Below are 13945 nucleotides of genomic sequence, written 5' to 3' on the forward strand. Positions count from 1 at the left end.
GATTTTTATGATACACAATTATAGGATTTTTAAAATAGTTTGGCTATCTATAATAAATATAAAAAGATAATCTTGGAGTATGAAGTATAGTGTTTTGTGTGATCAAGGTTTAAGGGCAAAATAGGGAATTAAGTGAACATGGTGGAACATCCATCATGCATATAAGCAGTTGCCTGTGTTTCCTTTTGTCTCTGATATATAAAATGAAATTCATCTGATTGTAGTGCAGCCTGAGATATATTCACCTCTTTTTATGTATTTATGCACTCGTGTATGCCCTTTGTACCTCACGTTTATTGTTTAAAATATGATTGACCCCTATCCATTTCTGATCCGTAGGGGGGATGAATATCCACCGTGCACCTCCGGTGCTCTTTGATGAGAATTTAATGAGCCCCTCGTTAGCTATGGATGAAAGTGTGAGCTAGATAGGTCAAAGTGATGAAAGAGGCTTTGGAGATCTAACTGAAGTCAAGTGGTCACAATGTTTGATGTAGACGAACGATCGAACCTTACCCGTGTTATTTCATATAAACCATGAAAGGAATACATATAATGTTGATAATGCATGAAAGCTGCTCGATCTTAAATTGGAGCTGCAAATATGTGCTTTAGATTATTATCAGTAGTTTAATGCATGCAGCGCTTCATCTTAATGTGCCTCAAGAGCCAAAGTCTGGATTATTTAGTACTATCTTCTGCTACTGTTCTCTGATGTAAAAATGTGATCATGATAAATCATTGCAACCCCACGAAACACAATTACATAACATGTGCACTTGATTTGAGAAAAGAAACTGCTAGAGGACGACTATAAGAAACTAAAACATGATTATTTATTTCAAATATATTTATAAATGATTACTGAGGTCTCATTTGTTTTTTTACATTAAAAAATAATGTTGCTTCTATAAGCACTGTGTCTTTGAGTGCCTGGCCCCCAACGTTTTCTCACAGGATGCTTACTCTATTTACAAATATGTGCATTTTAAAGGCTAATATACACACCTCAACTCACACTCTGTGGGGAGGATCCATTAAATTCCTTGTCTTGTTGTCTTCCAGCAGTGAGAAGTGCTGGGAGAATACAAAATGGAGGATATTTGAGAAGCTCAGGTAAGTCTTCAACAACAAGAGCAGGCTTTGTTTCTTCCTGGTATCACCACTTTTACCTTCATCCAGTGTCTGTGGTGTGTGTGTGTGTTTGGAAACATTGCATATGATTAGATCAGAGCTCAGGATAGCAGATCTACTTACGCTTTTTTTTGTCCTGATGGAAACCCCGTTATGTGTGACAACACAGAAGCTAGTTAATGAAGGGGCATGATGAGTAATATGAGAAGGGAGGGCATAACCTACTGGCGGGTGACTTCACATGCGCTTTGCAGTTTGCACTTGCCTTTTTTAGACTTGGGACCCCAGTTGCATCATCAGCATGGTCATGAAAGGCTTTATATGTTGGCACATCTTGGGAGGGGGATGCAGCAGCTCATTTGCACAAAATAGGACTTCCTATTCAAAACGAGCTTATTTCAGCTATCAATGTGTGTATAATACAGTTTTGTTGATTTTATGAGTATATTGACAAAACTCAGTCAATAAGACATCTGAAGTTTCCTTGGTAACGACAAGGAGGATATTTTTATATTAGGCTCTACCCAAAATGACGCAATTTGTATGGACTTTTAATTCAAGTGAATGTAGGCTCCAGCACACTCGTGGCCCTTGTGAGGATAAAGCGCTTCTGATAATAGAAGGAGTATGACGTTTCGATTGATCCAACTCAACAATTATTTTAGGTCACGTTTTACTGATGTTCTACCTAATTGTTCAAAAATATTTCTGTTGTTGACAAAAATGACCCAATGAATAAAAATTAGGGAATAGATGCGGGCAAGGGGAGGTCCTCGAAAAAAAATTGTTCTCATGTGTTTAAGTGTGAGTGATGTAGCTTTGTCCTTAGATAGATAATAGCATGCCAGAGTGATTGAGAACGCAATGAACAGAGCATACACACAAACGCACACACACAGACACACACACGCACACACGCAGACACGCACACACACTGTACATTGTTAGACCCTTGTAATGGGATCACTGAATGATTGGTCCTGCATCGGTCACAGTGCAGCTGCAACTGTGCACAACCAGCTAAACACACACGCGCACACGCATGCCCACATCATCTCGAGGCTAAACATGGATGTGTATCACAGGAAGAGGAAAGCTGCTCTTTATCTCAGAGGTTGCTGTTGTTCAGGCCATCAGATAGGAACTACATTGTGTGTGTGTGTCTGCGTGTGTACGCCCATTGGTGCCTATATGCTTGTGTGTGTTGGAATCACAGCACATGTGAGTATGTCTGCTTCAATAACATTAACTCCTGCTAGCGTGAAATGAGAGCGTCTCCCTCTATCTGTTTTTAGGAGCAGATGAGCAGACTGAAACAAACCAATGGGTGGTTTTAAGCCTTCCACACAGCTTGACACTGAGCTGGTCTAAATGGAGAGAACCTTTACATGTTTGACTCTGATATAAGTCGTATTAGCAAAAATACTATTTGCGCAAAAAAAAAAAAAAACATTATGTTATATTTCATTTAGTTTTCAGGGAGCTGGTTTGATAAGTCAGAATTTTTGTTCTGGCACCGGGGAAGTCAGTGAAACTTGCATGCTTGCGCACATATAAAACATTTTCCTCGAGCAGCTGGTTTAGATTGATCTGAATCAACATGAAAATTTATATTAGGCATGTTTGCACTGGCAAGAACAACAGACACAACATGTTGTTTAAGGTTCACCTGCAGCCAGCATAGTGAGTGGCTTGCACAACATTTTCCCGTCTGGTATTTTTATATCATTCTTATTGGGTTTAAATCCTTCTTTTAGCCCTGAGTAGGCAGGGAGGGAAGAGAAATGATACACCCATGCACCAAGACTGTATCACGGTAATCACATCGCAAGGGATCCTGGGTAATTCAGTTAAAAATGTCAGGAGCGTAAATCACCTTCCATCAGCCCTGCTTTTTCATTGCTTCGTTGTCCTGCTACAGAACTACTTCCTTATCCTCCTGATTGCCTCTGCAGGACTGTTAATAAGGAGTTTTTCTAATATTTTCCTCACTTGGCTTAGAAAATTACCATATGATGCACTGTAGTGTCATGCAACTATGAATATTAAAATCCTCCTTCTCTGGGAGTATTAATGAAAACTGATCATTAATACCTTAGAGGAAAAACATCTGATATGACACCTTTGTTGGCGCTAATTAAAAATAAGTGTATGGAATAATGAATGCATATTGAATGTGCCTGGACTCGTCTGCAATATCACCAAGCTCGTGTGTAACGTTCATATTTATGCCACGAAAGATTTACGCCGATCACAGAAATAGAGCCCGGGTTGTTCTGGCTCTTCATTCGTACCTCCTACAGTACATTACACGGCAAGAGTTCTTCAAACATACCCTCAATAACACTAACAATTTGAGAGGAGTGCTCATGATTACTTGGTAAGAGAAACACTCATAAGCTTCCGTCATTCTGACCTGTACTCACCTGTACAAGTGGAGTGTAATTTGGATCCAATTACTTCCACGTTCGTGGAAAAGAAGGTTAATAGTTTCTGGGCCATTTGGTTTTGGGTGGTGACTGAGGAGCTACCAGACCTTCATCCGTGCCAAGTTTAACAATCAATAATAAAAAAATTAAAAACACTTGAATAGCAACACTAAATGTAAAAATAAAACAAAGCAAAACAAAACATTTACTATATTTTTTTTATAATTTCCTTGATACACGGTAACCTATCATAGATCAATAGATCATACATACGTATATATTCAGAAGAAAAAAAAACACATTTGAAAAAATTATATATAGATAACTTAAATATTCTCATGAGTATGTTGTGCATGCCTCTCGACTTTCTATTTTGACAGCACGGTGAGGCGAGTGAACGAAGCGTCCAAATGATCAGCCACCCACTTGGAAAATCATCCCACCTTGAAAGTAGGCTACACAGGGGCCACTCTGTGTCAGCGTGGTTACTCGGTAAATAGTCATAGTGTCTGCGGTGCATACTTCTGGGCGAGCACACACGGTGGCGGGTTATACAATATTCATACATACGTGTGTGTGTGTCCGGGTGGATTTATTCAGATTAAGAATGTTTGTCAAAGCTGAGATCAGATCAATGTGCCCCTAATTTCAAGCGTGATGTGATTGATTAGCTCATGTTCCTTCTGCACGTAGATCTCCTCTGGCTGTTATGGGCACACTTGCTTCCACACAAACATGATTACGTCATCCCAAAGAATTGATTCTGATGATATAAGAGCCTATTGCTTTTGTGGTAGGCCAGTTATAAAACATGATGGGAGATGAACATTTTCATTGATAGCATCTGTTATCTTTCATCATGTGTGTTTGAATGAAATCACTTCTCCTCGATTGTTGTTGTTTTCTCTGTGGGTGCTGAAGTAAATGTGAAGTATGATAGCAAAATATTGCTTGGAACCAGCACAGCATGGAAGTGGGGTATTATTTTTAATGACACCTGTAGGCCATATTGCATTTGCCCAGTGAGTGACTTAATGGCAGTGTGCTGTGCACGTATCTGCAGTCCGTGTTTTTTTTCTTTTCCTTTTTTCCCTTTTAACGCTGTCCTGGAGTGTGCAGTCTGTTGCTTTCCGACAACGCCATGCACAGTTCCAGAAACTTAATTTCAACTAGTCTTAATGGCTTTGCTGTCTTTGTCTGCCAGGATGTGCCAGGCTTCATGGGATGGAACTAAATTTTGCTTGCAAACTCACTTTACAGCCTGTCTTGGTCTTGCTCATGTTGTTTTTTTAATTGTGTATTTTAATGATTAAAGGGTAAAAAAAAAATCAAACATTTATTTGTACTACATACCGCTGGTGTTATTGTACGTATTAATTTCCTAACTGCAATATAAAAAACCCCAAATCAGATCACAAATACGGTGATTTATGAGAATACATCACAATTAACCTCATGGGGCCCAATCATTTTTGCTCTAAAACACAATTAAAAATTCAGCATAAATCTGTCGCAATGCCGTTACCTTGGAAACGCTGTTAAGAGTACTGTGTGGCATCACACAGCATACAAAGGACAGAAAGAGGCATCAGGAACACATTAAAACACATTCCAAAAACAATACTGGTTTAAAAGAGGGTTTATTTACATCCGATGAGAGCTATAGAGGAATGTAACAAGCTTTTATTCGAATCATCTGTGTCTGTCACCGTTGGAATAATGTACACTGAAATAATTTGGTTGCCCACACCCAGAAAAAGAAAACTCATCAGAGGCAGATCCCCAATTGGCCTCTCAACTGGATTCATCTCATTGGGTTTCAGACAGGAATTGTGTGATGTGAGCCACTCCCCGTAAATCCACCCGGATTCTCTCCATTGCTGACTCCCTTCTGCCCGTATTTGGACCCATCATCGTGGCTCCATATTGTCGAGTCGTTTTATCTGTGGCCCATTTCTCCTCATCTCATCCATCACCCAGCAGCTATAGTGGACAATGGGAGGAGGAGGATGTCCCTTCATGTCATGCCCAAGTTTGCCTCTGAACAAAACACACGCGTGTGTGTGTGTGCATTTGTACAAGCTTCTATTAGAACACGAAAGAGACAGACAAAGGATTTGAAAAGCCCATTACGGAGCAGGTGTCTTTCCATCTGTGCTGATCACAGCCGACTGTTCCCTGTTGTGCTCTGTGTCGGACAGAATTGCAGTCAGACACCATCACGCGGTGGCTACAGATCAGCCTGACACAGAAAATGAGAATTGATAGAGTCCAACGAGAAGCAAAGGGACCTTGAGCAGAAAAAGGAGGGAAACATAATGAAGAAACATCAGCAGAGGGGAAAGCAAAGAATGAAGCTATGTTTTGTTTTGGCAATGCGGGGAGTGTTGCAGAAAATAAAATAAAAAAAACTCACACTCTGCTGTATAAAAAGGATACAAGGAGAGGTACTATCACTACTTGTACCTGTCAGACGCAGAGACAAGAGGCTTTTTCAGATCATTCTCGTAGTGCTGTACTGGAGACCAGGATGTATCAGAGCCGAGGAACACGATGTTGACGTGTCATACGCTATATATGGAGCTTTGTATTGAGACGGCGTGGCGGCACCAGAGTGATTGTAGGCCACGTCTGTGATTGATCTCTGGTTTTAAGTCGCCGTTGGTTGTCTGGGTTCACCTTTAGGGCGTGCTTGTTCATTAATCACCTGGTGTATACTGAAAAAAGTCAACATGTGCTTGGATTTGGAGGTTTGTCTTTCAAGCCGTATTCCAGAAATCCACTAAGCCAATCATTCACCCACAGCCCACCGCTCGTATTGGCGCAGATTATGATGTTGTCCGTAGTGACATATTGATGCCATTAACCGCCACCCCCTCGCACTGTTTGACATCCGTGTCTCTGTTGTCGGATCGCCGCTGATGTATTCTCTGTTGTGATTTACTGATTGCTTCCGGCTCCGCGGAGACACTCGAGAGCTTCCTGCTCGGATTTGAAATTGACCAGACATGGTGCTTTTGGGGAATAAATAAAGTGCAGTTGAAATAGCTAGTTTTTTTTTGGTCTGGTCCACCTGAATGACGTGAGAATATTGAAGGATCCGCGACTATGAGCGTGAAGACACTTGACCTACTTTTCTAGCCCCGACATAAAAGTCCTTTCCAAACACACTTTCTTCAACCAGTCACTCTGCATTTCAACCGGTGTGATATCTCAAGTCTCCCATCTGAGACGGGTCACCCAGAGGCCAACCAATGAGATTGGAGAAGATGAGTCCTCACCAGATCCCCCTGGCAGAGTTAAGTAGCATAACAAAGTATCATCTTAATCAGACAGACATCTGGAGATCCTACCTCAGTGGGTTTATGAATGCTGTAAATATCTCTTCTGTTTTCTTATTCATGCCAGACACAACATTATACTTCATCTGAAGTGCCAATTTTCTTTTTTCGCTATCACAAGTGATTTAGGGAGACGAATATCACTTACAGGCAATGATTGCTGATGTCTGGTTGCATCAGATCAACCGTGCGTGATTTGGTGTATGTATTAGTAGCTGTGTGCATGGCTGAATGTGTGGAAATCTGCATGATGTGCTTTGCGGGCACCTGCTGATCCACTTTTTGCAGGTTGACCTTACAAGTACACTCTTGCTGGGTGTCGGCTCTCTTTGTTAATTGTGCCGAGATGGAGAGAGGCGCTACAAAGCCTGGCGTGCTTATTTTCAGCACGTTTGATCTTGTTCTCTTTGGATGAATGGGAAGGAACAGTATTTTCTATTTGAAAATACTCATCATTAAAAACATTGGAAACATTGTCGGATCATTTTAGTGCGCCGTGAAGGACAATGACATTCATTTTTTATTTCGCATGTTCTCATTTGGTCGCGGGTGGTCTTTGCGTGAGAGGCGGCTTTTTGCTATTTTGTACACAACAAGCCAATTTAATGCTCCTTTCTCTTATTCCCTTTTGTTGTCAATAACATTAGTGAAACCATGAGAGCAGAGTGAAAACAAATGTGTAAAAACCAAAACGGCCAAACCAAAATGGTTCAAACCACCTCGGTGAAATCATACTTGACTGGTTTTTACCCCACTGTTGTGTGCCACCTTTTCCTAAATGTTTGAACAAGCTTTTATTCATTCTCGTGAATAATGCATGATCAGTGAGGTCTCTGTTCGCTTCAACCCCACCCTATTCTGTTCTCACACACACATACACACACTTAACTTGCATATGACCTGGTGCAGGTTATTTCCTGTTTGGATGGAAAATAACTGGATTTAGTTGCCTGTTGTGCTCTGTTGTTTTGACAGATGTATTCCAGAAGAGTAGGCCTACATAAAAATGTAAAAATGCAATCAAGTCCATGCGTGCATGGAAATTACTGTAGGTAGAACTGACACTGCTTGGATATCCCCATCTCTGTGATTGTAAAATGTGTACTTTATGTCGAATTAAGTAAATATGTCTGGCTGATGATTCTATTATGGTGGTCTGTGTTTTGCAGAGAATACATAATTGTGTCAGAGTTGTTCTTTTTTTGTCACTGTGTGTGGTCACCATCTTTCCTACTTATGTGCACAGTCACTTGTGTGCATGATACACATTACTCTGCTGTAAATGTTATTTCCTCTGACGAGTAAGACAAGCGAGGCTCTGGTGAAAAGTGGCTGCGGTGCTTTAATATCCATATCTGCAGAAAATGTATGACTGGAAAAGAAATAGAAATGTATTAAAGCAATGAATCGCCCAGAAGGAAGTTTGCAACTGTATGCTAACACAATTTCTGACACTTTGAAGTAAGCCATTTATGTCTGTTGACTGTTGACATGTTATGAACCCTGAAGATATTTGCCAGCTTGAGCTTGCTCATATTTATACTTTTATGAAAGGTTTTCCAGAAAGTTGTAACAAAAGAAATATTTCAAATCAAAAGTTTTCCTCTTTGATGTAATTTTCCATCTATCCAGACTTCTTCCTGGTAAATTCTTTAAGAACCCTTTTCATCTAATCTTGATAATCTTGATGTCCACGCATTTGATTCTTGATACCCCCTTGATATTGAAAAATCGGGAAAAAAAATATTAGGTGAGCAGTATAGCGATGTTCTTCGGAACTAGGAACTGTCAGATGCTCAGGGCATTGTGAACAGGCGCTATGTCATTGTGAAGCAGTAAGTTCTCCTGCCCCAGCTCTCACCTCTTCTTGCACACTAAATGAAGCAAATGTCGAAGGAGTACTGGTTGATCGTCTGGCCCTCATTAAAGGGGAAAACCTGCAGTTTCGATTTGAAATTGATCCTTTGTGACACCAGTCGTGGAAATTTTCTGGCAGCAGCCATCATGTACGGAATACAATTTTGGGGGGGTCGGGGGTTGAACAGCCGTCAGTCATGTAAGTGTGTGTGTGGGTGAGGGGGATCTTGGCCATCATGCAACACGACGAAAACGTCGACTGAACGTAATGTACAATTAGTCGTCAATCGTGGGGGGGGGGACACACACACGCACACACAAGCAAAAGAATTTGAATTCTATTTCATCATGCTTGGTGTTGTCTGTCAGGACATAGCAAAACATGAAATATTTCATCATTTTAGCCTCAGCTGCCAATCATCTGCCAGTTTAAGTGTAGTCTTTCATGTTCCACTCTGAGATGGTTGATAAAATGTCAGCCGGGCTCACACTGCAGGAGACGAGCTCTTATATTATTCACACAGGGGACATGGCACGCTGTGAAAAGTTAATTCAGACACCACAATGTCGCTGCTTAACATTCGTTTAGGTGCTGGAATTGAAAGGGTTGACACATAGCAATTATCTCACCTCGTATCATCCAGCTTGATGAGTGCCCCCCTCGCCTCCCAAGATTGCCATGATCCGTCATCCTCCTTGGGGATGATCCCTTTTTTGATGAGTGCCAGGCGGCATCAGATCAAGTTGAATTCGTATTGATGACTATTTATCCCGTGAACACCTGCTTAAACAATCCGGCGTCGATGCAAGAACAGACGAGCCCTCGTGATAACCTTTAGAAAATGCAACTCGCTGTGTCTGTGGTACCAATTAATAAGGAGGGACAATAAGTGTTTGTAAATCAGTTTTACATCACTCCTACCCAATTCATAAAGGATTTATATGCTTAGCCTTTTCATTTCTTTATGATAGCAGTGGTATTGACACTGTTTACCTTTGTTGGTAGCCTAGATACTAATTATTAACAGACCAAGGAGTGCGAAAAGGGCATGAGGCGAAAAGCCTGAAATGTAAATGCATGATGCAGATAAAATGAGCATAAAAGGGCTTCCAGATAGCAGTGTTTTGCCCGTCTGCTGACAGATAAGTATGATGTGCAATGAATGTCAGCGGAGCTCATTGTTTGGCTGCCGGGCCAGGTGTGGACAACTCATCTCGTATCTCGCCGGGTGCGCGTGCGAGACAATGAGTTGAATTATAATAGAATTTTTTTAAGCATTTGCAAGAGTTTTGTGTTCACGCATGGGTGCCAAACGGAAATATTGGCAGCGCTGCAGGTGCAATCTGACCTAGCGTGCCCTACACCCCCACGCTTCCATTCTTTCTTTTAGCTTCCCCCTCTGCTCGACCAAACAAAGGCAAGCAAGTGAACTACTGCTAATGTCAGACTGACGCAAGGAACAGGATGAAATGTTCCTCAGGTTCAGGCATTGCCTTTTATGTGCGCATGACTTCAAAACGGTCACATTTCACTTTTATTTCTATGACATCACCACCATTGTTTCAACAGTCTCTGGAAACATTCACTGGACTTTTGATTAGGTACGCCGGTATTAAAGTACGAACAGAACGGTGGAATCAAATTTTTGATTCTCTTCATCCATTTTCTATTCCGCGAGCCAAAGCTGACTATGGGCCAGAGCAGAACTGGGACAAAAAAAAAAAAAATCAGCCCTATTAAATGAATTTATAAGGCTGGCTCAATGAAGACTGTCGGCCCACTGGGTTATTCACAGGTACGCCCGGTTGCCAGTCCAGCCCTGCTTTGAGCAAAAGTCCAACCTGGACTGGTTGCCAGTTTTTCACAGGGCACAAAAAGCCAGGCAGTCCTTCACATTTACATTCAATGTGAATTCCACTCTGTCAGTGTGTGAGTCACCCCACCATCTGTGTAAATTCTTCTTGTCGTTTTATTATGGTTATTATCCTTCACCTGATCCCTGGTGAAGGTGCTTTCTGGTTCACTGAGAAAGGTGTTAGGAAAAGACAGACAGATCTTGTGACTGAAAAGGCGAAAAGTGAAAATACTTTGCTCAATTTGAATCGTATTTCTTTTTGTTCTTGCTTGCATGCGCATGCCAACCCTCTTCCCTCACAGAAAAGGTTGTGCACAATCTTACAAAGACAACATGCAGTGTCTCTTCACTGGTGGCAAAGATGATATTTTTTTATTGACTCTGGTTTCTATCAGTGTATGTGGCACGACATCATTTCATGTGGTGTTTGTAATATTTTGCCCATCTAAATACCAGAACTGAGATTCTAAGCCCAGACCTAACCAGAAATGGTTGACATTTGTAATCACTGTCACACTGTGCTGCCTAGTTAATTATGCCTAACCTAATTAGCTTTTTCCTTATAGATACACTTCAGTTATCTTTGCAAAGGCGTCATTTGTCATACAGGTCTCAAGTTGATTTAATGAGATTCTAATTAGATGCAGAAATTTGTGACTTGTGAATGTATGTTGTTGAGTGATAAGCTTAGCTGACATGTTATGTTGCACTGCAGTAAATGTAAATATTATATATTGGAGCTGTGCAAGTATTTATTGAAGCTTCACCTTTGCCCTTTGTTTAAAAACGATTAATACAATGTCTTTGCACATCCGTCAGTCCGGCCAAACACCCGAAATATTAATGATATTGAGCGCATAGGCAGTCGATACATGTATTTCCTCTCTTACTTTTGTGCACCCCCCCACCCCCCCTTTCCGGCCCACGCTCACAAACAAATGATCAGCCATTGATCTGCCCTTTCTCCAGAGTGTTCACAATTATCTCTCTAATTATTCAGAATCCATCTTCCACTCAGCGTGTGCCATCACCCGGGAAGCTGACATTTTGTGTGTATTTGCGGGTGCTACTGCCTGTATTGGTGCAAATGATGCGGATGTCACAATGTGGGACAGTAATTCCTAAAAATAAAGGCGGGATGCGGTGTTTTGGTTGAAATCTCCTTGTGCTCTGTCACGATATGTCCCAAGTGTCATCGCAAGGTTGTTATCCTGATCGTACACATGCACACACCCGTCACAACAGCAATCTTTCATTTTTTGGGGTAAATCAGCTCCCTGGCTCTTATTAGTGATGCAACTGTGGACAGTCTGTCATATTAATCGAGCTGCAGCAAAAGCTTATTATTATGGTATTGGCTCTCAATCAACCAAGTGTGTTTGTGTGAGTGTATGGGGAGTAGATAGAAGTAGATCAGAGAAATCTTCCATTTGTAACCCAGTCTGACTTGGCTGCTCTGGAATGAACGATGGGGGAGGGGAAACAAGGGAGGCTCTATCCATCCATTGTATGTGAGTACTCTTACTCGAGTACAATTTATGGCTACTTGAGCCTCCTCTGGCCTTGACGCACTGTTCTGTGGGACTTGTAGTAACACAACATTGTGCTGTGTGTGTTTGTGTGTTCTGAGCCCCTGTTCTTTGCTTTGTCCAGACTCAGACAGCAGAACAACATCAGAACATTCCTCTCGTCTGACCCCAGTTACACCACGCAGTCATGCAGAGAGGCTGAGGTCGTAATCGCCATGGTAAAATGAGAGTAGCGTCTACTAAGTTGGAGGGACTAATTATTTGGATAGAATGAAGTCACTTTTATTTTAAATTCATGCGATCTGGTAAAACTGCAACATTAGAGCTCTAACGGAATAGTCATTAGGAGGCGAGTGACATAATTAGTCGGAGCATCATGCCGCAGAAAATAAAATGCAAAATAACTATAACAATACAAAATGCTAGAAAATAAAGACAAAAGACGGAAATGGACGATCATTAGTTTATGTAAATTGTAACTATAGCTTCTGATAGTGTTTGTCCCTGGCTGCACAACACGCCAAAACGACAATAAGCCTCTGTAAAGTTTTTTTAACCAAACCAAGTGAAGACAGTATGTCTCTGCAACTTTCAGTGTGTTTGCACCGCAAAATGCTATCCCAGTCAGATCATTCTCCATGCAGGAGTCGGACAATGTCAGCGCCTGTGGATAGTGTGACAGAAAATATTTAGCGGACAGCAGGAATTGCTGACAGTGCATCCATGGATGGACATGTGAGCCCCTTTTACACAGGCGCCATCCTACTTCCGTTAAGATTTTGTGACACTTCTGACGAAAGATGGATAACAGTGAGAACAGTGAAATGGAAATAAGGCAGAAAATGAGCACGCCTTGTGGGCTTGTGTGTCTGATTTGCAATTAGGAATGGAATAATTAAAGATGTTTTTTTTTTAGGCTTTGATAATTTGATGAAAGTCAATGATCTTTTTTCTAAAATCAAAATGATCATATGAAAGTATACCAAAAGGTTTGGCAGGTCCATACCTTCAAATGTTATGGATGCATAGATGCGCGTGTGCATATTTACATGCCAACAAAAGAATCTAATCTTTCTCCTTTGTAGACAAATTGCTTGTATTACATCCTCCTATTACACCCCCATAGTTGCTGCTTTTTTTTTGTCACTGGGGGGTGTAATCTGTTGCACTTTCATATGCTGAAGCCCGAGAGCCAAGAGAGACCAGCTTGTACTCGTAGCGGTGATTGTCTGCAGAGTCTCACCGGGGCCTCCCACACCCTACGAGCAAATCTGTTAGCATCTGTGTGTGTGTGTCTCTCTCTCTGTGTGTGAGTGAGTTGGTGGGGGGTGTAGTGTGTATCTTGCAGACATGGACAATACTAATGATATGTTTGACCCGTTTTTTTTTTTTTTTTTTTGTCCTGAAACAAAGAAAGATGTGGCCACGCTCTTCTTTGTCACGCATATACAATTGAGATGTGTGTCTGAGTGAGATGTGCAAATCTCTGCAAGCTGCATCCGTTTTGAGGACCCTTCATTGAGATGCGTTGAATTTTTTTCTGAAGTATGTCCCATGCGGCTCTTCAACCCTTCCCTCTAATTGCCTAGTTTAGTCTGTGTGTGTGTGTTTGTGTGTGTGTGTGTGTGCGTGTGTGTGTGCGTGCGTGTGTGTTAGATGTAATTATAAAATGTGTTCACTTGTTACCCAAACACACACAAACACCTTCTGGTCACAATTGTTCATTATTTTCATTAATGTTAACAACACACAATAAGAATGAAGCAAAACAATAATAATAATAATAATAATGATAATAA

This window comes from Syngnathus scovelli, chromosome 3 (assembly GCF_024217435.2).
Source record: "Syngnathus scovelli strain Florida chromosome 3, RoL_Ssco_1.2, whole genome shotgun sequence".
In the NCBI taxonomy this organism is placed as follows: domain Eukaryota; kingdom Metazoa; phylum Chordata; class Actinopteri; order Syngnathiformes; family Syngnathidae; genus Syngnathus; species Syngnathus scovelli.